This window comes from Chrysemys picta, chromosome 1 (assembly GCF_011386835.1).
Source record: "Chrysemys picta bellii isolate R12L10 chromosome 1, ASM1138683v2, whole genome shotgun sequence".
NCBI classification, from domain to species: Eukaryota; Metazoa; Chordata; order Testudines; family Emydidae; genus Chrysemys; species Chrysemys picta.
In genome coordinates this window covers 14744258-14768507 of record NC_088791.1, presented here as the reverse complement: position 1 = coordinate 14768507, position 24250 = coordinate 14744258, and the positions used below count along the sequence as shown (strand labels likewise).

At 44.2% G+C, this 24250-nt stretch overlaps 1 protein-coding gene across 10 annotated transcripts in view; it reads right to left on the bottom strand.

The window, feature by feature from the left end:
* Positions 1-24250, bottom strand: part of CELF2 (CUGBP Elav-like family member 2) — a 777520-nt gene that overhangs the window by 524614 nt on the left and 228656 nt on the right. The gene's annotated exons all lie outside the window — the stretch shown is intronic.

The window sequence follows — 24250 nt, the reverse complement described above, 5'->3', positions numbered from 1 at the left end:
TGTTTAGAGAGTGTAGTTTATGCAGCTGGTATGTTCACATTTTGGTACACAAAGAATGAAAAAAACCCACTAACAAAAGCATTACGGTAGTTTAGAGTGGAGATGAAAGCATAAAGCATTTGACTATGCAAAGACAGGAATTAAATGCCACATACATCCCTTAAATGTACATATGCAAGTCAGTGGGAAGAAGTTTGTGCATGCCAGAGGCTCTAAGCAACTGTCAGGACAAAAAAAAAATCATTAGTGGTCAGACTCAGCAAAGCATATAAGCACACGTGTAACTTTAAGCACACAGATGGTACCATTGAGTAAAAGACCTCACTTGGTGAAAGTTATGGATGTGTTAAGTGCTTTGCTGGATTAAGATTTAAGGGAATGGAAAGATATTATGCAGAACTGTGTTCCTGAATACAACTTGACTACCTAAATACTCCAACATTTCAACCTTAAAATTATAGAAACAAAAAATTGCAAGGGCCACCCTTAGCATGACAAGGGACAAAGCATTAGGAGATGATAGATCTTGTTCTATTTGCTTTCTTAGCTGGTAGATGTGTAGTCCTATCAACTCGAACTGCTACACTTTAAAATACCACAATATACTTAATCTATCATTTGTATCATATAACAGCTGCCAGGACTGTCACTGACCTGCTCTCCATTAGGTGTTCAAAGTATCATGTCATGGGCTTAACTAGGGACTAACCAAAATTTACAGCCATTGCAGTGCCTAACCAAGGCTGCCCAGAGCTTAGTGCAGGCTACTGTGTGAGGAAACCACCAAGTTTCCCAGGAGAACTTAGATCTGCCTGTAAATACTCTTGTCTACACTGAAGCTAGATTGGTGCCTAATTTTCAGGAAAGGGGCATTACCCCATCTCAAGAATGGAGTCCCAGCTAACCATGAGCCAACAGTTGGTTGGAAGGTTTACTGCTGTGATGTAGGACTTTAATGACATTCAAACAGGAGAAAAGGGAAAGATCTTTGGGCTCCTCCTATGGTCAGTTGTCCAATCAATACCATACATGTATAATGTATTTCACCTTTTCTTTTCTCTTCTTGTCTTAATATAGTACAGAGATGTGTCCTTCTATTATCTTCCTTAACAACTAAAATTAACACTTGTAGCCAAGTATTGAGAACACTTGCGACTGAAAGCCTCCACAGAAGAGATGCCACGAATTCAATAGCAATACAGGCTTTCCACACTGTTCCATTAATATACCCTAGACTTCTGTTCCTTCCAGAGCAGGTTTGAGAAGACAGTCCTGTTTCAATTCCCATTCAAATCTGTGGCCTCACAGACTGCCTACAAGGCATTATTAAGGAGGAAACTCCAAAGACGCAGAGGTAAAATATGAACAAACACCCAAAGGTTTGGATTTTCATCTGGCCTGAGGTCAAACTATTCAAATTTCAAGTTATAAAGAGCGGATGGAAATCTAACAAGTTTTCTTGTGGGATTTCTAATACTCTCTGTTTCTTGTTGGGACAGAAATAGCTTGAGAATAGTATATGGTTATTATTTCCTATACTTCCATGTGCAGCCAGAATCAGGAAGTACAAGGGGGATTGAAAATTAAAAATATTTACTTTTTGAAAGCCTTTTCAAAAGCTTTTTCTGATCCTCAACAAAAACACTGAATATGCTAAGTTATCTTCAATATTTTCAGGGATTAATAGTTTAAAAAAAATTGGTTTGAAATTCTCTTTATCTGGGTACATACTGCAATATATCTTGAAAAGCTTATAAAATATTTCTTGGAATCAGCTGAATCTATAAGGCTTTAAAGTGTGTTATTCCTTTTGATGTTTATAGTTCCATTTGTATCTAGGAGCCAGACCTGGCAACAAATTCAATCTTATCAAGTTTACACTATATCCATGTGCTTCTCATTTACCACTGCAATTCAAGTTGGGACGAAAGTCCAGAGTAATCCACCCATTTGTCCATGTATGAAATGTTTTAGGTGAGACACCCCTGCCTGCTAGGAACAAAGACGCCACTAGATCATTTCACATATCAAGATGTGAGATGATAACCTACTTCTGCTGTGATGCCCACAAATCATCACCTGTCAAAGGCTGGCTGGCCCTTCAAAGCAAGCTGGACTCAGACTTGCCTATGACTTAGCAGATCTCCCTCTACCCCACTGATGAGCTGGCAACATAAGGTCTAAATTGTGAGCCTAACTGGGTGTAATGGGACTTAGGATATGTCTTCACTATCCGTCGGATAGCGATCGATCCAGCGGGGATCAATTTATCACATCTAGTCTAGACGCGATAAATTGACATCCGAGTGCTCTCCCGTGGACTCCTGTACTCCAGCACCGCAAGAGGCGCAAGCAGAGTTGACGGGGGAGCGGCAGTAGTCGACTCACTGCAGTGAATATACCATGGTAAGTCGATCTAAGTACGTCGACTTCAGCTACGTTATTCATGTAGCTTAAGTTGCGTAACGTAGATCGATCTCCACCCCCCAGTGTAGACCAGGGCTTAATTAGAAAGACTGAACCTAGCTCTGGTCGCGGAGCAGGGAAAGCACTCCTTAAATAGAGCTGGGATCTCAGTAGAGGAAAGAAGACCCTTGAGAGAGGAACAAGGGAGTTCCCTTATGGGAAGAGTCTGAGGAACTCAGGCGTCACCCACAGGAATCAGGGGAGGTCCCTCTCTGGGGGAACCCTGAGATAGGGCCTAAAAGGAACAGGGAGATTCTCAGATATAATCACTGGAGTCCTTGGCGAATGGAAGCAGTGGAGCAATGATGCTGGGGAAGATGCAGCTCAAGACAATCTCTGCTTGGCCAAGGAAGCAGAGGTTTTCCCCTCATGCCTGAGAGGTGCTGAAGAACTATTTCAACATTGTTTGTGAACTGTAAGTTGGACTTTAATTATTCTGGAAGGGGAGTGAACTGCTATGTGACATGGCTGGAGGGCCAAGCCACAAGAGACCCAAAGAGGGAGTTGGGAGAAGATGCTGGCTGGACTGGCCTTTGCAGGGCCAAGGAAGTGGCTATTGGCTATAGGTGAAGTCTCCTACAATATTGCATCCAGGCATGAGGAGGCACCCTCATGAGAGGCGAGGATGTGGCTTACATGACCTCTCTTATTTGTTGAGCAAGTGATAAGCCAAGATTACGATTTTCCTGATTAAGCGGCTGTTCATTTTGTTATCCCATCTTCCCATTTGTCTGTTTCATTCAGTTGTTGCATCCTGTGCACCACCTAGATTGTGAACTTCTGGAACAAGAGCCATCTCCTTTGTTATTTGTCTGTACAGAATTGAGCCCCTTGATTGGAGTTCTTGGGCATTACCATAATATAAATAAGTAAGAAACAAAGGACTAATTTTTGGTCACTCTTAATCTTTGACAGATTCATACTAGAGGCCTAGCCTGGAATCTTTTTTTAAAAACAAAAACAAACAAACAAAACTCCCTGGACAATACAGTCCTCTAAAATCCTCTCTATCAACTCTACTGCAAACTTTTCAGCCTTTCTAGTACATTGAAAAATGTCTTCTCCTTCCTTGGATGGTGACTGTAGTGGGGCGACTGCCCCACTCCCTGAGATTATGGGCTGCGGCAGGCCAGTGGGCCTGCGCAGACACACAGCCAATGAGAGAAGAGCTTACTGGGAGCCAATCAGGGCCCAGGTTGGAGACAGCCAATCAGGGCCAGGCTCAGCCCTATAAAAGGCTGCTCAAGGAGAGAGCAGGCAGTCTGCCCCAGGCCTTCGAAAGGGGAAGGTCTATCTCCAAGCTGGGAGTCTATCACCGCGGACAATGCAGTGCTGGCCAGGCTCAAGGAGCAGAGGGGAGCTCTAGCCTGAGGCCTGCCAGGCTGCAGGCCCTGAGTGGAAGGGCCTAGCGGGTGCAAGGGGCCGTAGGGGAAGCGGCCCAGGGAAGCGGACAGATGAGGGGAGAGTAGGAGGACAGCGAGGCTGCCGCCAGAGGGTCCCTGGGTCGGGACCCAGAGTAGAGGGCGGGCCTGGGTCCCCCCCCTACCCCCATGCAGTACATCTAGCCATTGGCAGTAGGGAGCGGCCAGTACAGACCACGCCAGATCCCTGACGGGAGGGATTAGACTTTGGGGTGTGTGGTTGACTACGGTGGCTGGACAAGGAGACTGCTGATTGACCCCCCCCCCGGAAGGGGGTGTGGAAAGACAGAGGGGCACTGCCGGAGGGCAGTGGTCCTGAAGAGGACGCTGCGAGTTGGTGAGCGACATGGGCTCAGGCACGCCAACCGAGGGCGAGACGACGGTCGGGACACCACCAGGAGGGGGCGCTCCACTGGACTGAGCTAATTCCCAGAACAACCAGTAGGAGGCGCCACGGTGGTGAGTCCCAACCCCGTTACAGTGACCCTCCCACAAAGAAACAAGTCCTATTTGTGATTCATGGTGTGAGCCTTAACATAGGATTCTGGAATTTATAGGCTTGCCTACATGGAAAAATTGACTGGCATAGCTACATAGCACAATCATTATTCTGCTAAATATTTATTTTTATATATAATGTGTGTATGTATGAGTATGGAAATCTAAGATATACAGCACCAGAAGAAAACTGAGAATTTTCAACTCAAACATAATCTTAGTGCTAACATATGGCTGCAAGAAATAGAGATCTACCAAAAAGTTAGAAAACTAAACTCCTTCAAAAATAAGTGCCTACAGAAGACCCTGGTTATCACCAATGAAGAGATCAGAGGAATCACCAACCAACAACGCCTCTGTACTAGAATCAGAAGGAAGCAATGGACGTATTTGGGGCACGTACTCCAGATGCCAAAACACTAACTCCCACAAGCAATCATTACGTGGAAACCAACTGGTGTGAAGAAATGAGGGAGCCCAAGAGAAATCTTAAAAAGAATCCTTGGTTGGTAGGGCAGAACAGTTGATCTCAACACCAGAGAGCATCTGGAAGCAACAGCAAATTACAGAGAGGAATGGAAGAGAAGAGCTTCTGCCTTGTGCACCAACATTGGTATGGGAAGGATATACTATAATACTAATAATTAATAAACTATTATGGTATATGTGACAGGTTGGACCCCTTGGGATGCCACCTGATGTGCTGAGATACCACTGAGTCTACTTGTTCTGCCAGCATGGGCCCCCTTTAACTTGTCTTGCTGAGCCAGGCTATTAAAGCCTCCTCTAACACACACACAGGCAGGGCCACACCCAGCTGCAGCTCAGCTCTGGGAAGACTCAGCTTAAGGAACTTGCTCCAGCACTCAGGCGTCCACCTTCCTTGGAGTGCAGACCCAAAGGTATATTATGAAATCCGCCTCCTCCCTCAATGTGGAGGAAAGTATGCACACCTCCCGGCCCTCTTTCCCCCCAGTTAGAAATTACAGAAACTGCTTATATTATAAACAAAACAAATTGTATTAAGTAGAAAAATGTATTAAGTGCAAAAGTACAGATTTTTAAGTGGTTCAAGGGATAGCAAACAGAACAAAGCAGATTACTAAGCAAATGAAACAAAACAGGCAAACTAAGCTTGACGCTCTAGATAGGTAGGATACAAATTAGCAAAGTCTCACCCTGAGTGATAAACAGGCTGGCACATTCTTAAGGCACAAGTTGCCTTGGCTTTCCCAGGTTTTCATACACAGGCTAAAGATCTTAACCTGGGACCATCACTTCTCACAGTTCAGTCTTTGTTCCTCAGGTGTTTTCAGATGTGTTGTGGTAGGGAGAGTGAGGACCCCTCATGTTGTCATTGCCCCTCTTTTATATCTCCCCCCCACTTGCTGGAAAGCTTTTTTTTGCTGTGATCTGGGTCAAACAGTTCCCATTGAGCTATCTCTAAGAGGTTTCTATTGCACGGTTCCTGGGGTAATCCTTATGCTTGTGTGCATTTCTTTAATCAGCCACTAACATTCATAGAATCATAGAAGATTAGAATTGGAGGTCCTAGAAGATATGGAAGCCATAGAAGATCAGGAGGTCATCTAGTCCAACCCCCTGCTCAAAGCAGGACCATTTCCCAACTAAATCATCCCAGACAGAGCTATGTCAAGCCGGGCCCTAAAAATCTCTAAGGATGGAGATTCCACTACCTCCCTAGGTAACCCATTCCAGGCATACAAATTTCACCATCCTGTTGGTGAAATAGTGTTTCCTAATATCCAACCTAGACCTCCCCCACTGCAACTTGACACCATTGCTCCTTGTTCTGTCATCTACCACCACTGAGAACAGGCAAGCTTCATCCTCCTTGGAACCCCCCTTCAGGTAGTTGAAGGCTACTATCAAATCCCCCTCACTCTTCTCTTCTGCAGACTAAACAAGCCCAGTTCCCTCAGCCTCTCCTCGTAAGTCATGTGCTACAGCCCCCTGATCATTTTTGTTCCCCTCCACTGGACGCTCTCCAATTTGTCCACATCCTTTCTATAGTGGGGGGCTCAAAACTGGACACAATACTCCAGCTGTGGCCTCACCAGTGCCAAATAGAGGGGAATAAACGATTGATATTATTCCTTTGATCTGCTGGCAATGCTCCTACTAATGCAGCCCAATATGCCGTTAGCCTTCCTGGCAACAAGGGCACACTGCTGACTCATATCCAGCTTCTCATCCACTGAAATCCTCAGGTCCTTTACTTCAGAACTGCTGCTTAGCCAGTCGATCCCCAGCCTGTAGCGGTGCATGGGATTCTTCCGTCCTAAGTGCAGGACTCTGCACTTGTCCTTGTTGTACCTCATCAGATTTCTTTTGGGCCAATCCTCCAATTTGTCTAGGCAGGGCCGGCTCTAGCTTTTTTGCTGCCCCAAGCAGCAAAAAAAAGCGCCGCCCCCCCCGCCGAGCGCTGCGCGCCGGAGCCCACCCCCCCCCCGCGCTGAGCGCCGCCGGAACCCCCCCCCCCCGAGCGCCGAGCCCCGCGACGCGCCCCCCCCGCCGAGCGCCGCGCCGCCGGAGCCCGCCCCCTGCCAAGCGCCGCCGGAACCCCCCTCCAGCGCCACGCCCACGCTGCACCCCCACCGAGCGCCGCGCGCCGGAACCCCCCCCGAGCGCCGAGCCCCGCGCCGCCCCCCGCCGAGCGCCGCCGGAGCCCGCCCCCCGCCGAGCGCCGCCGAGCGCCGCCGGAACCCCCTTCCAGCACCACGCCTGCGCCGCCCCCTCGCCGAGCCCCACGCTACCGGAGCCCGCCCCCCCCAGCACTGCGCCGCCGGAGCCCCCCCCCCGGCGGAATGCCGCGCCGCGCTCCCCCCGCCGCCCCTTACCAGGTGCCGCCCCAAGCATGTGCTTGGGTGCCTGGTGCCTGGAGCCGGCCCTGTGTCTAGGTCACTCTGGACCCTTGACTCCAGCATATCTACCACTCCTCCCAGCTTAGTGTCATCTGCGAACTTGCTGACAGTGAATCCATTAACATTGTTTGGCCTCGTCCAACATAGCACATTTGAAAGTCAGAGACATGGTCAATGTTACCAGCTTCAGATACAAAAATGATACAGGCATACAAATTGGATAAACAAATTCAGTCAATTCTAATCTTTCCAATGATATTTTACAAGAGCCATCTCGGATAAAGTACATTTCAGTTATGACATCTCCATAACATAACCATATTTCCAAGAAGAATATGGGGTGTAGCGTCACAGTATAACTCCCCCATGTGGACATTATTTAGGAATAAACGTGACTTTATTTTGGATTAAAGTCACTTTATTCCATAATAGAATATCTACAGGAGGGAGTTATACCAGAATAGCTATAGTGCAAAAGTTATTCTGCTATACCTATGCTTGCCAATTTCCCCATGCAGACAAGCCCTTAGTGTCAGCTAATCTAGGCCGGTATGCGTTTCCATCTTCTTCCATACAGTATGTTTCTCAAATTACACAGCTCACAGCTGAGTTGAATCAGCTTGGATTTTCAGACTGCATTTAAAGCAACTCCCTAACGCTAACAAATCAGGGCACTTAAAGGTTAAGCAACTTGGGTTATGGTGATACAGTCCTTTATACTTTGCTTAGCTAATTACATTCAGTTAATTAACAATTTCAATAGTAACCTACCTTGCGAGAAAAATGAAATCTACTGTGCTGTACTGCATTCTGCAGTAAATGGCTCTAATTGCACTGTAAATAGCGTATATACACACTATACGCAATGTTAACAGCATGTAGATATTTTGTTAAAAGCTCCATTTGTTAGACACAAGCGGCGGCAGCTTGTTCGGTGCTCATGCGCAGTTTCAAATACATGAGCTCTGCTAGGTTTTAGCAAGATTAAGCTGGCTTTATTATTAATTTTAAACCTATGCATTTACTTATAATATGTATTAACACCCAGATACCAAGGTGAGGGACAGCTTAGAAATGCATCGATACATTTCATATTCAAGACATATATACTGGAGTCACAGGATTGTATTGTTTTGCCCAGAACCAGAAGTCTGGAGAGCAAAATCTCATTAAGATCAGTGTGTAGAAGTAGGTTTACAAGCCATGCATATCCATGACTAGATTAATTTAAAAGTCTGAAAAAATAGATAGCTGTTCAGATAACTAGCTGACAGTCCTCGGATTTAGAAAGTCAAGCTAAGATGCACTGAAAACTTATGATGTTCAGAAATAAATCTAGCTGGAAAGTGGTGCTGCAGGAAAATGAATCTGGACTCTGGAAAGGCTGCTCCCCACCCCCCTCTTTTCCTCCCTGATCTTCCCATGAGTCTGTAACATGCACTTATCCCTGGCATTCTGATGGATTTGGATCTAATGCGCTCTCACACGGCACCTTTGAAAATCTGATTTGCATAAACCAATGCTTGCATAAGGTGTTTAAAAGATTTGTCAATAAGAAGAATATTGCAGCTGGAGGAATATTCGAAAGGTTTAGATTCATGCAACGTATCCCATAAAATCAGGCTTACATGGTATTTATCCTAGGGTGAATTTGTCCAGTATTGACTTATAATGGTGACCAGTGGGTACCTCTGTAGATTCAGGTTTCTTACTGTTTCTAAGTTTTGGAGTTCTAAGTTTGTACGACATGCCATTTCAGATCGCTGTAGTCTGAAAGTTGGTACCAGACAGCTCTGACATACCATTTTCAAACTTAGGGAGAAGCAAAAAAGAAAATAAAATGCACCGGGTTTGATGGTTTCCTTAGACATTTTTTGCTGAAACAGATGCAATTCTATTTGTGGATTTTGTTCATATTATCCTGGAATACCAGAAATTGCCAAACTAAATGAGATCAATGTACCATTAACCACCTGTATGTACTGCATAGGGCACTGAACTGCAAGTCGGAGGACCTAGGTTCTATTCCAGACCCTGCCACCAACCTGCTATTTGACCTTGAGTGGGTCACTTTATCTCTAGGCTCCCTCCCACCCGCTACTTAGATGGTAAGCTCCTCAAGGCCAGAACTGTTTCTCGCTGTATTTATGTACAGGCCTACCACTGCCCCCCATCTTGGTTGAGGTCTTCAGGTGCTACAATAGTATAAATAGTGTCCCATTACACACAATTATGAAATCATCTAATCAATGAGATTTCATCCTAACCCCCAGCAGTTAGTAGCTGTCCTGTGTCCTATACAGGATGAAATTTAACCCAGACACCTCACTGAAACTAGCATTGGTGCAAGGTCCACCCATGTGGCTGTTAGTTCAGGCTAAGGCCGTGATAGGAAAGCTGAACTATTGCTCTGACCATACCATGCATTCAAAATATGCTTGGAGTTTTTGCATAGAGTCAGTCTCTACCATCACTTTAATGTTCTAGCCTGGGAGAATATATAGACAGACTGCAGAACTACTGATGATCCAAACACACAGTAAATTAAACCTACTTTTCATTAAATGTGCCGTATAGGAACTTAGGAACTGGGCTTTGAAATTTGCAGTTATTATATTCCATTTTTTACAAAAAAATTACTGTGACTTCACTCTGTCAGTAGGTTTCCCATTGTGTTTATATGGAACCTCTCCAGTAGTCAAAATAATACCTGTAGATTTCCATGAATTGTAACCCCAATCTCTGCAGCCCTGCATGATTAAAAGCTTTACGTTCCCTAAAAGCAACACGATTAGAGCAGGACTGCAGTCCTGAGTGGCACCTCACCGGTTTCATTTGCCAGTATTGTTATTTTCCTAGGTAATATTTGATTTACAGTAAAAAAAATGCTTTTAAGTCACACAGCAAATCCTGCAATGTATCCCCAAGTATAAAATCCTCAAATTGCCTTCATTTGTCAAATTCTAAAAACCCTACCTGAGACTATTCAGTGGCAGAGTAGAAATCTAATGATGGCAGTGGGCAGGAGGGAGGCTAGATTAACTCAGTACGTTTATACCTCTTACTCCCACGCTCCCCCCACCGCTCTCTTCAATTCAATGGCTTGACCATTGCAATCTTGCAATCTGCTTAAGCTTCAGCCTATGGCATAGCTGGCTCCAAATTCCAATCCCTGCAATTTTATTGAAGCCTTTCTGGCACTCGGGTCATTTGAATTGATTTTAAATTCTAGATCATTAGTGAAAATGGCAAAATATCGAGCTCCAACTCTAACCCAGCTTTCACCCTGAGCTATTTTCCATCCAAACCATCCTGCCTTTTCCCCCGTGCAGACACAGTAGCTGCCTCCACGCTGTCACTGCTGCACATAGATAAGAATACAAGCACGTACAGGGAGGGAAGAGATTTAAACATACACAGTCTGGATTGGAGCTATTTGAATATTTCGTTGTGGAAAACTGATTATACAGATTTAAACCACCTTCTTTTGTTCACCGATCCCATCCATTGATGTTTGCTGGAATTGCCTGAATATGTTATGTGAATGAGCCCAGGTTTTCATTCATGTACACTGAATAAGTATGATGTCTGTGTCACTTTGTTGTACCTGTGACCCAAAGACCACTTCATACCAACTAGCCCGGGACACAAAGGGGGTGCTTAGTAGTTACAGGGATCTCCTGGATCTGGTATGCACATTCTAGTTCAACAAAGACTGTCATGTGAGGTCCCAAATAAAAGCTGCTGTCACACTGGTCATGGTATTATTGCAAAATGCATAATGAATGTTGTGTAAGGAGTTATGAATATTAACATTCTTAAGGTCTATGTCTAGGGACAGGTCACCGGGAAAAGTGAAAACCAGGTTTTCTTTCTTTCTTTCAGGCAAGAAATGTTTATCTAGCTGTCTGTTTACATGTTTTTTGAACTGTTGTTGTAGCTGTGTCGGTCCCAGGATATTAGAGAGACAAGCTGGCTGAGGTAATACCTTTTATTGGACCAATTTCTGTTGGTGAAAGAGACCAGCTTTTGAGCTACGCAGAGCTCTTCTTCAGGTCTGGAAAAGATACTCAGAGTGTCACAACTAAATACAAGGTGTGTGAATAGGTGGACTAGGCCCTGAGGCCTCCTGCTGTATGCCTTGCGGCCCTACCACACCCCACCTCTGAAAAGGGCAGTAGAAAGGTCCTCTAAGCTGCCTAGAGTGGCTGTGTGGGAAGCAACCAATCAGGGCCCAGCAGGCTAGTATAAGAAGAGCTGCAGGGGCAGACTGAGCTCAGTTCCTTACTAGAGCTGGATGGTGCGTGGCTGGCTGAGGGAGCTGCAGGACCTCAGACGAGGTAGTGCTGCCAGAAGCCGGGGAGAGTGAGAAGGAGCCCTGAGCTGGTTGCGGGGACTCCATCAAGACAAGGCCCTGAGATAAGGGTGAAGACAGCACAGGGCTGTGGGGAAGTGGCCCAGGGAATTACAGCAGCAGCCTGACTTAGATAGAGGTACACAGCAGACAGCTGCTATCTACAGGGTCCATGGGCTGGAACCTGGAGTAGAAGGTGGGCCCAGGTCCTGCCCCCCTCCTCCTTAACCTCTGGAAGAAGGGGCCTGGACATTGAGGGATCCCGGGGGGCGGAACTGAACTGCAGCAGCCCACCTGGAGAGCTGCAGCCAGAAAGGCCCTAAGAGGGCGAAGACTTTGTCGCCAGGCAGGGAGCTGTGGGGCACTGCTCTATCCTGGAGCAAGGATAACTGAGGGGAGACCTTACAGAGGGCACTGAGAAAGACCCCTGTTGGACTTGTACCCCGGAAGGGGTTTTGCTCTGTTCTTATCACACAGTGTGTGACTTGGCCGGAGGGTTAGATTCATGCAACGTATCCCATAAAATCAGGCTTACATGGTAGTTATACTACGGTGAATTTGTCCAGTATTGACTTATAATGGTGACCAGTGGGTACCTCTGTAGGTTCAGGTTTCTTACTGTTTCTAAGCTTTGGAGTTCTACAGCACTCCAACTTGGCCGGAGAGCTGACTTGGCTGGAAGGCTGAGTCACTGAAGGCCCACCATAGAGAGAGAGAGAGTGCAGGCATGTGCACTTGGCCAGAGGGCACTCACGAGAGGTGAGTGTGACCCCCTTACAAAGTGGAACAAACTGGGGGGAAGAGATAGCTCAGTGGTTTGAATATTGGCCTTGAGGGGGGCATTTAGGGAACTGGGGTAAAAATCTGTCTGGGGATTGGTCCTGCTTTGAGCAGGGGGTTGGACTAGATGACCTCCTGAAGTCCCTTCCAACCCTGATATTCTATGATAAGTAGTTACATTCTAAGAGACCATTGAAGCTGAATGTTTAATATCTATGCAGTCAGAGGACAAAAAGGCAGGAGTTAGTGGGTTACAGATTGTTGTGATAAGCCATAAAGCCAGTATCTTTATTAAGACTATGATTGTTATTGTCCATCAAGGTTATGAATGTAAGTTCCCAGGACTGTCTTTTGGAAGGGTTGTGCAGGTTTCCTTTGAGGACAAGGACTGAGACGTCAGAAATAGAAATCGTTTGCATATCTGTTTACATGTAAATTAAATATTGTATGGTTCACAGTGGACCTCCACTCATCAATCTGAACCAAATGCTGATGAAGGATTGTGAAAACTTCAAAGAAAGAAAAGTAACTGCTACTTAAGTTTAGTTTCTAGAAAGCGTGTTATGATTTTGCTTTATATGTAACCATTTGTTTCCAATATTCTTATTCCCGATCACTTGAATCTCTGTATTTTGATAATAAACGTATATTTGTTTTCACTACCAATATATCTAAGTGCTGTGTTTTTTAACAGAGCCAAGTTCTAAGAAATAACTAATAAGCTGTGATGTACTGTTCATTTGGGAACAGCAGGCCTGGTAATTCTCTGAGTGTTCAGTGGAGACAGGACTGGACACTACAGGGAATGCTCAGAGGACTCAGGGCTTAGTATGTGCCTATCGCTATCTGTACAGAAAGAGCAAAGCTTTTGGAGGCCGGGAAGGCAGTGCTTGTGTTGCCACAGTCTGGTAGAGTCAGGGAGCTGACCCACCACAGGCACAGACAAGACTTCCTCACTCTAAGGGAAGGTGGCGGTGAGATGCCTCACAACTCTGTGAATTCTTTTGCGCTCATATCTGAAAATACCTGGTCTTCCTGGACCAACTGCATATCGTTCTTTCTGATGTTAATGCCATCATTTTAGAAAGAAACCATTCAAGAGAGAGAGCCAAAGTTCAGTCTACTGATTGCTCGGAAGAGCTGGATCTTCTTTAAAATTAGACCCAAGAGCGAAGAAGGAGTTAGTGCAGCAGTCAGGACACCAGGGCAATATGCTCTCAGTGATCTAAATTATTCAGAAGATGTGGAAAGCATATCGAACTATCTGGAGTCTTTGTGACATTCCCCACCACCACAGCTATAAATATTGTGAAGTAATCAATCCTGGAGCTGATAAATACGAGAGGATACTCCTTCCCTGAGACCTTCATGTGACTCCCATAGGTTGAAAATGTAGTTTTCCAATAGCTCAAATCTTCCGCAGAAACATAACAAAAATGGTCCCATGCATTGGTTCTCATGGAAAAACAAAGAGGCCTACATTTTCACAAGCAACTGGTGATTTTGGGTGTTTCAGTTTTAGGGTACCCTAGTTGAGATATCTTAGAGGGGCCTGATTTTCAGAAAGTGCTGAGAACCCACCCTCTGAAAATCGGGGCCATTTCAAATGTCTCAAGCTGGGCAGCCAGAAATGGAGGCACCCTATCTCACTAATCACAGCTGAAAATTTAGGCCCTAATATGTATTTGTAGACAAAATGTATGCTGAAAGACCAAGGGATTTGGGTTCTGAGTAGACAATCACTCCTACTGCCCCTCCCCGCCGTCCTTCCCATATTTTCTATCTCAAAATGTTAAAATAAACCCAAAATGTTATGTTACAAGCGCCCCACATGTGAAAAACGTTGGGTGCAATGGAGCTTTATTCAGATAGGAAGAATAGAAATCAGGGTAATCATGGAGACACACTCTCCAATTTTAGGTATTTGTTTCATGGGGCTTATAAACTATACAGGAATACTTGTTGTGAGAGCTTGTGCAAGTCCTCTCCAGGAACTTTTAAAGTTTGCAGGTGTTGAAGAAACTCCCACAGGTTCACACCTATGCACTAACACCACCAAAATTTTATACCCAGCGTTAATGCTATAAATGCTCCACTTCATTATAGCCCTTCATAGAGTAATGCAGAAATCTAATTTTACACAAAACTGGATTTGAAACAGATAAAAACCAGAAACACTTCTGAAAAGGGAAAATTCAACATTTTCATTTTCTCCAAAACACATTGTTTGATTACCCTCATAATTTCCCCAATCTTTTCTTCTGGCCTAAGAGTAAGTATGACAAAATCCAGGCAGCTTTTTCTCAAAAGGCAAGGATGAGGTGGTGAAAATACTTGGTCCAACATATTCCAGGAGAGGGAAGCAATTTACCACCACACAGAAGAATCTTTGCAACTTTAGTAAGGGAAAAATACAAAATGTTCATGTCCCACTTTTCTTTTCAAGGGAAGAATATAATAAACAGATTTTGGGTTCCGAGTATTATTTTGGGATGGTTGTGGACTGGGCATTACACTGGGAGATCTAATCTCTGTACTAAGTTACTCCTTTCTATGGCCTTGCTCAAATCACTTAATTTCTTTCTCTCAACTTACTGAAATTGTCTTTCCTCATATATATTATGAGGACTAATATATGAAAAGTGTTTGTGTAATACCATCCCGGGCAGGTCATCCATGAGACTTGAACTTGGGACATCTAGAAACATGAATGTCTACTGCTTGAGCAATGGTACCAAAACCATTAACTTGAAAGTAGTAGCAGACACCTTGGTCTTTATATGTGGTCTAGCCAACAGATGGGGACAAAGAGCCATACTGTACTAACATAGGTTATCTTTACATCTTCAGAATGCTAGTGCTAAATATTTTCTCCAATGTGGAATTCCTCTGTGCCTCTTGAATAGAATGTTTACAATTCTTTATTCCTATGACATATTATTTTTTAAACATACAAATCACACAAGAAATTGCACCTAGACCAACAAAAAAAAATCCTTTAAACTTCTTTTTAATCTTATAATTGGCAGAATTAGTACAGAAAGCAACTGGTACAGTACATTTTAAATGATTTGCACTGAATGTTTTTCATATGCTAGAAGTTTCTGATTTGAGGCAGCATATCTTTTAGACAAGAAGAAATATTTCACTGAAAAGAAAGCATTATTGCAAGACTACTTCCTCATTATGCAAATAATGAAAAATTATTTGTACACTGAGCATGATTTCCTTAATACACCTCTATTTTCCCACATGAATTTTAACTATAGGATAATGCAGGTCAAGAACTTGAAAAACAAAAGCCATTCATGGTCAAGCTCTTAAGGTAGACTTACATAAATAAAAACATTACAAACATTTTTATAATAGTAATCTAAGTGGTTTGTGTCAAACTTCTCTAGTAACTAAAGACAAGCCTAATTTTCATGCTTTTTTTTTTTTTTTTGGTAAAAGAGGTCATTCATCATTTGAAGTATATAGAATAGGGATACAATGATCTGCATGCCATTTTGAGGAGACAACTAGGTTATGGTGCCAGGACCAAAGGACTGATGAGTGATCTCTATCTCCAATTATGGGCTTTTCCTAGAGCACTATGGGAATGTAACCTTTTCTCCCATACTGCTTGAATACTACCTAGCTCGAATATAGAAATGTTCATCAGTAAATCTCAAAGTGCTTTTCCAAGGAGGTACCATGATTATCCCTATTTTACAGATGGGAATACTGCAGCACAGAGGTGTCTCTTAATGTACTCCAAGTCACTCAGCAGGCTAGTAACAAATCCAGACTGGAACTTAGGTCCCCTGAGAACCAGTCCAGCTCCATATCCTTCAGGCAACACTTGCAGACTTCCAGAAATGGTTAACAAGATTAGAACTAAGGGATAAGTAGCCGGAAAGCATTGCAGCTGCGGTGGTGCAGCCCCATGCAAATCCACACCAGCAACTGAACGAACCAGTGGTACTTGCATCAGCTCAATTATCAATGGTTCATTTCTATAATGCAACAGCATCATTAGTTATCAGGTGAGACGCTCAATTGCTTACCCCAAATTTGAGCCTATTTTCTCTCAGTAAGCAGCTCCTTCTGCAGTTGTAATATCTAGTAAAATACTCCCTGCTGTAACTACTGCAGGAAATGACATGTCCATCATTGGAATGCATTTACGAGTAATTTGCTAATTTCAGGTGTTGAGGCTTGCAAAGACATCGGATGATCACCAGAACATGGCGTGGGTGTTTTTGGTTATAATTAAAATTAAATTATGTTTCAGCACAGAGGGAATAATATGATTTCCTATAAACTAGAGAAGCATCCATTCTGAATAGATACCTCTGCTTTTAGTGATGTATGGAATTCCGGCATTGCTTGCATCATCTACCTCTATATTAGCATGAAGAGCCTGGTAATTATTTATTCATTAGGGTTTTGGTTAATGATTCTACATTTTGTATGGAAAGGTTGTTGGGGTTAATTGTGGTGATGCAGCCAGAGCCTAAAGTAGGAGTATTCAAGGTGAAATAAATATGCTTGGGTGGATTCTCTCCTATGCCAGAGCTCAGCTTGGACCAGAAGAAATTGGGAGAATCAGGGAGCGGGTTCTAGCTTCCTGATTCAGAAAGCCACCTCCAGCCCCACTTAAAATTGTTGCTGGGCAGCTCTAACTTACTGGCATAGGTTCTTTAATGAGTTCTACAACAGTGGAGGATAGGTGTAGCATAGCAGTGCTTTGCCTGGCTGCCTCCCCACTCACCCCTGACAGGTACATGGGAAGGCAGTAAGCCCAGACATGCTTGGTCTAGCATGGAGTTCTCCTAAACCAAGGGAATTTCTGATGGCCATCTGCAGCCCATTGAGCTGCATAAGAGGGGCAAGGGGCCAGACCTCAATAGAGAATCTGACCCAATATATTTCTGGACCCAGAAATTTATTTCCTCTTCTTTCCCCCAGTTGTTAGGAGATGCGGGGAGGGGAAGGATGGATAGCTCTCTCTTTCTTGGTCATCCTGAGGGCCTATTAGTAAAACTGGATAGCATTAGATTTCACCGTGCCACCTAAAATTCAGGATTGACCCACATATAAGAGGCTCCCTTTAAGAGACGCACTCATTCCCATCAGCCGTGGGTTTCACAGATCCCCCAACACTGGCTCTGAACCAGGGGCGGCAGGTTTGTATAATTTTTGGTGCTGCCTGGGGAGGCATGCGGGGGCGGCAGGCGGGACCGGGCGATGCTCCGGGGAAGGCGCGTGGGGGCAACAGGCAGGGTCGGGGGGCGCTCTGGGGGAGGCATGCGAGGGCAGCAGGCGGGACTGGGGGAGAGACCCCACCCTGAACATTGGTGGAGCCGGGCCACCCGGGCCCCGAATTTGCTGGAGCCCGGGCAAAATGGGCCCATACAACTCAACGCCCCTGCTCTGAACTATTTGGCAGAAATGACTTAAACTGTTCCAGTTAACATACCAATGTTTGTTTATAAAGAATGAACCAGAGTAAAAAAAAATAAATTTGAAGTTAGTTTCAAGAGCCTCTTTTTCGGTGGAGTAAAAATATCTGGGAAAGATTGAGAGCTTCTTGAGGGAGAGCAGCCTATTTCAGAGAAGAATAGATTTGAAATCATTTTCAGTGCTACAGCTATGAAAACCCAGGACTGAAAACTCTAGCCTTGAGAAGTAACAATGCATCATGAGAAAAAGGTGAGTCAACATGTAATGTTTCAATTACAGGGCTCTCAAGGGTGCACCGGTGGTGTAATAAGTAAGGTCATGGTCTTTCCGTCAGCAGTACCCCTGATATTTCAGCAGTTGCACTGAATGGGAAACAATAATAGTTATGATCGTGGGAAGACCAAAGATCATAACGGATCGATCTAATGTTTGGAAAAGTAAATAGATAAAGATTTGTAATGTAACGAGCGCCTGTGGTATTTATATTACCTGGGTTGTGGGATTTTTTTGTCTGTGTGATGGTGTCAATAAACCACGGAGGTGACCAATATATGCAATAGCACATGATGAAGGAAGTTAAAGACTTAGCCACCTTTCCCCTGAAATACCTTTGTTTAGAACCCTCCAGAATTTGAGAGGTGGTGGAATTTAGGGTGTCTTAGAATTTTTTTTTAAAGATGTGTTTTTGCACTAGACTGGGATAAGAACAGAAGAAGGGAATGGATGGGCTCAGAGGACAGGAGGCAGTGAGGTCCATTGGCTTGGAAGTCAGGATATCTGGGTGCTAGTCCTTGTTTTGCGATGGACCTGCTACATTGTCTGTGGGCAACTCACTTTACTTCTCTGTATCTCTCCCCCCCATCTTTCACCTGTCTTGTCTAGTTATTATAAATCCCAGCCCTCAAGAGCTATCTCTCAGCAATTTGTACTGTTGCCACTTCGCCTTGAGCCAATATTTGAGGCCTGGGGTTGTTTCCATTAGAAGAAGCAATTGACTTTGAGTCAGGTATATTCTTTGGACCTGTTTAGTTTACAAAGAATGTACACAATGTCCCATTTCCCTGAACACAGTATAAACAAACAACAGTAGGCAGTTTCCTTGCTCACAATTTCCAAGCCTGCCCTTCCAACCTCCTACGAGCACTCTCCCACTGCTCCTTTTCAGGCAGACTATACCCTGCCTCTCTCCTGTCTGTTGACTTTCTGGCTGCTTTCACACACACACACACACACACACACACACACACACACACACACACACACACACACACACACACACACACACTTGCCAAAAACAATCCGCTAGTCCCTAAATTTGCACAGATCCCATTGTTTAGCCCTACTGTGGCTTTGCCATGTGGCTCAGTGCCTTGGTCGCTGGCATCTATTGTCTCTAGCTGGACCAGATAGGGTTAATCCCACATTATGGATGGTGGAAGTCCTGCCCCTCAGACTATGCTGGGCATGCTCCAACTGCTGCCTCAGTATAAAAGAGAGCAGCCCAGTTCATTCTACGCTGATGACTGGTGAGGAAGGATGCTTGGTGAAGACTCCAGCCCAGGAGTCGCGTCAGCCCCGGCTGCAGGAACCAGAGACCTGGTGGAGCAGGTAGGGCCCAGGTCCCCCTACCCCGGCCATCACCCCCAAGGTGGTGGCCCCTGACTCCGGCCATTAAGCCACACATCCCTGACCTCAAGGGCAGTTGGATTGACCCTGGCCATCAGGTCAAAAAGCCCTGAGCCCAAGGGCAGCCATATTGACTCCAGTCATTAGGCCACACAGCCCTGATCCCCAGGGCAGCCATATTGACTTGGGCCATTGGACTGCACAACCCTGACCCCAAGGGCAGGCGTATAGAGCCTGGCCATGCAACCCTGACCCCAAGGGCAGCTATATAGACTCTGGCCACTAAGCCAAGGGCCCTGACCCTAAGGGTAGCTGAATAGATTCTAGCCATTAGGCCATGCTGTCCTGAACACAAGGGCAGCCATATTGACTCTGGCCATCAGGCTGCACTGCCCTGCACTCGAGGGCAGCTATCTTGACTCCAGCCACTGAGCCGTGCTGCTTCCAGTCTACGGATGATCTGGAAGACTGTAATTGTGGTGGTATCACAACTCCAACCCACCCCAAAAGAGGACAGGGTGTGCATATCCCACAACAAGAGGTTTAATTCTTCCTTATATTGGGTCTGAAAGAGGAGTGGTTAGCATGTCCATTGACTTTCACCAGGTCTGCAACTGTTCTATAGATCAAAGAAATGCTTAATGGCAGCCATGGATATCTTCTAATTTAACACTACAATGTGTGGCACAATAGGGACCCAATATCAGTTTAGGCCTCTAGGTGCTACTGTAGTGAAAATAATAAAGAGTAATAATGGAGCAGGCACTCTGCACAGTACAGACCCTAAAGAAAACATGACCTTTCCTCTTTCAGTCATTAGTTAGCTTGAAACCAGATCGAGTCAATGTTAGAGGCCATACACCTGCCAACTTTTCATTGACCTATTCTGAACGATCATGTTGGTCTCTTTTGAGTTTCTTGTGCAGTGGCTGTAACCACAAAACAGCACTTATCAAAGCAAACAAGCCAAGCCCCTACCCTATATATAGCAGGTTGAGAGAAAAGATGCTCCCATGAGCAAGCCCCATGCTCCCTGTGGATGAGGCCCTGAAGCCACTGACTGTTCCTTCCTCCATCATCCCTGAAATGGTTAAGTTCCAGCAGGACAAGCTCTGACAGAAGAGGAGTGAGACTGTCTCTCTACCCTGAGGACTGGTACCAAAGGATCAGTCAGTACACATGAAACCTATTCAGTGAAGCACCATCTCCCTCTAGTGGTGGGTTGGCCACAGAGGTTGATGAAACCGTTACAGCATTGGCTAACAGAGGTGGATCTTTTAGCTCATGCTTTTGGATGCAGAGCTCCCAGGTTCAATCCCGACTGTCGTCAACCCACACACATGCAGCGTTGCATGTAGGAAAGTGCCTACGCTACCCTGACTATGCTACAGTGCTGTAGTTATGCCAGCATAGCCTTGTACTGGAGACGCAGCCTACAGCAACAGAAGATGCTTTTCCATCACGGTTGGAACTCCACTCCCAGAGCAATGACAGCTAAGTCAATGGAAGCATTCTTCTGTCCAACTAGCTATGTCTACACCGGGGGTTAGGTTGGCATGTTGCTTAGGGCTGTAGATGTTTCACATTCCTGAGAGCCATACTTATGTCAACCTGCATTTTAAGTGTACACTGGGCCTCAGTCCTGATCTCAGTAGGGTTGTGGCAGTACATGCAGAAATCTTTAGGAAAATCCCATGCCATGATTTGCATTTTCTTATATTCAAAATTATAAATTAAAAAGTAATGCAAACATTTCAGGCTCTATAGCTTGAGAAAGGTGCAAATAAAATATATTTTACATGTTTAGGTATAACATTTGTTAATCAAATTAGTCACTGAAAATACATATGAAATAGTTTGCTACTATGAGAGCATGTGTTTACATTTCCTGATTTATGTGCCTTTAAATTAGTAACCTTAATGTTCTATTAATGTAATTTCTTTGCATTTAGTATTTTATCTTCATTTAAATAGCACTGAAATAAGTCACAATGATTTATAGCAAAAGTTAATAGTGTTGTCAGATTCACTTCACTGTCCGCCTCTTTCCACTGAGACTCTTCCCTGCTAAGTTGTCTAGCAGTATCCACTCATTTGATTTTTATCAAAACCTAGCAGTGTTGTATGACAGCTAATCACTACTACACCATGATTCAACACAGAGAAACTAACAATATAGATTGTGTAATCATTGATCTTTTCTCTCACAATCTCTGAAATGTTTCTTAATTATGCATAAAACTAGATGTGGCTGATACGACAATTCAGTGCTATTAGCTCTGCACGAGTGGTATTAGTCTTCCTGACTTGTCTGTTGGAGAAATCTGCTAAGCTCTTTCTTTCTTGTAAAAATCCCCAGCTAAATTTAGAGAAAGTCAACGGAGATAGCATTGTCCAACTTTATCGAGCTGTCATTAAGATTTTTGAAAGGAGTCTAAGAAGTTGAATTCCATTTGACATAATCTAAATTGTTACTGATTTGTTGACATTCACACTGTTGCCTTGGTGGCAACAGAGGAAAATTTTCAAAGCAGTTGTCAGAGGATTGGAGGATGTGTTTGTGAGTGGAGGAAACAAAGGGAAAAAAATATATTCAGAATTCAGTCACAAGACTGCTTTTGATGTTTTTTGTTTATTAAAGAAATACACATGGCAAATACTAGCAATCTGCACATAAAACACTGTTTTCAGCATCTGTAGCCCATAGAGACCTTATTCCTGATGGGAGTGTTAATTTCAACACAATGACAGTAATAGCAACTATGGAAACCACGTATGCATTCAAGCAGCCAAACAGTCAGAGACTCTTCTCAAGGAAGAAGTAACTACACTAAAAATAAATAAATAAAAAATCCATTTTCTAATTGAATCTACAATGTAAGTGCTATCTTGTTAAAAGGGACCTTGCTATCTTGATAAGGGAAACTAATGAGATGGCCTTTCTAGGGCTAGTCACATAATAGTCCTGGTGACAAGGGCCTCTATCAAGAAATAAGGCTGAAGATAAATGAGATTTTTCTAATATCCATTTCACCCATTGTTCACAAGTGTCATGCAGTACAACTTCTATTTATCATGAGCTAGTAGAGACTAGACATGATTTTGTAAAGGAAGCCAAAATTGCAACATTATGTTAATGGGCTTTAACCTCTCAGACTTCTTTTTTTTTTAATTACTATTTAATTTTACTATTCAATTTCTGTTTGCTAGGGGCCTAAAGGACAACACATGTATTTTGTGCTGCTAGAACTCCTACTGCCCCATAATTTTATACAGCATTCCAATCTCAAATGCCAGTAAATCTTTCAAATTAGTAATCCCCGGAGCCCTGGGTCAGGCCCCTTTCTCAGGGCATCAGCATTATGTTTTCTATATACAACTGGTGACACAAATTCCACAATCCAAACCTGTCCCTTCCCCGGACCCAGGGGCTTCCAGCTGGAACCTCCCTGCGCCAGGCAGCAATTTCCCCAGTCTTTCTACATGCCATCTGCCTGGGAGTCACCCTACTCCAGGACCTGCCCCAGAAGCCAGCCTTATTCCTTTGCTTCTCCTGCAGGAACTCTCCTACTCCCAGCACCCCTCCACCCCAACTGAGCCACTTGCTGGCTTTTATAATCACCTCATCCCCAGCTAAACAGTGTCAACAGGGAGGTAGAGGATCCAAGGTGAGGCTGAGCCCAACTCCCCTTAAAGGGCCAGTCGGCCTGAGACACTGATGTTTAAAAATAACTGAATGGACAGGAAGGGAGAGAGAGGGAATAAATGTGTTTATTCTACAATGTTTAGAATAAATTTCACAGATAGACCTTTTATCCTTCATAATAATAATGAATTATTAAGATGTGGGCACTCCCAGGTGATGTAACTGAGGTGTATATTTTTAAAAACAGAGCTCCATTAAATTTATAGTAGTACATGACATTTGTTGTCAGATCCTGGGAAAAGTTCTGCAGAGTTTATAAGAGCTTATAAGTACCATGAAGCTGGGCACTATATAAAACCTTAAAAAAGTGAAGAACACAGTGATTGCCATGAACCGACACTGTATTTATGGCTTATTACAACAATCTGTAACCCACTAACCCCCCCGTTTAGTCCTTCTGGCTACAGGGGTGTTGACAGGCCACTCTACCTTGAATGGTCCCCAGAATATGTGCTAACTACTTATGCGAAACAATCTGTTCCATCTTGCATTTAGCTGTGACTCTTGGAGTACCTTTCCCAGACCTGAAGAGGAGCTCTGTGTAGCTCGAAAGCTTGTCTCTCTCACCAACAGAAGTTGGTCCACTAAAAGATATTACCTCACCCACCTTGTCTCTTTGCTATCAGATCAAACCAGTCATCCATTGTTATTCAGTATCTGTCTCCAGCAGTGACCAGCAGCAAACACTTTAGATCAGGGATGACAAATATATGGCCCACAGACTGGATCCTGCTTCATTATGTATTTATGGGGCCCTCAGCTCATTCAGCTTCTCCGAAATCTAAACTTCTCTTAAAGTATTTTTTTAAAAGTAAGTGTCTAGCCCTCATGGTTGTATAACCTTCCATTCATGATCTGAGTGTAACTGATGCAGTGATTTCTGCCTGAGGGTGCAGACAGCCTGAAACAGTGACTCAGAGGTTGAACACCACAGTCTCCTTTTAATTTGATTGGAGAATCAACTTTCAAGCACAATGTTGACACTTCATTGTCAATGTAACTGTTCAATCCTTCATCATTTTAGTGGATGGAATGATGTTGGGAGCGGGCATGACACCCAGTGGGC